Source organism: Penaeus monodon, chromosome 23 (genome assembly GCF_015228065.2).
Source record: "Penaeus monodon isolate SGIC_2016 chromosome 23, NSTDA_Pmon_1, whole genome shotgun sequence".
Classification (NCBI taxonomy): domain Eukaryota; kingdom Metazoa; phylum Arthropoda; class Malacostraca; order Decapoda; family Penaeidae; genus Penaeus; species Penaeus monodon.
Genome location: NC_051408.1, coordinates 42,936,478 through 42,936,696, shown reverse-complemented (window position 1 = coordinate 42,936,696; position 219 = coordinate 42,936,478).

Here is a 219-nt window from a genome sequence, read left to right as displayed (position 1 = left end):
CGGGTGTGTATTGATAGATATGCTAATCAATTCCCTTTTATCTCTGATATTTTCATTAAATCAAATTCTCCGCGCTGATAATCATTTTAGAATATTAAGAAAAACAAGGCATTAAACCTTTGCCATTCACGTTGCAATATTACATAATGTTGCAGAGATTATTAATTCCATTTTGCCAACGATTTCCCAATATTGGTGATGACTGGTGCTGTTGCTTCT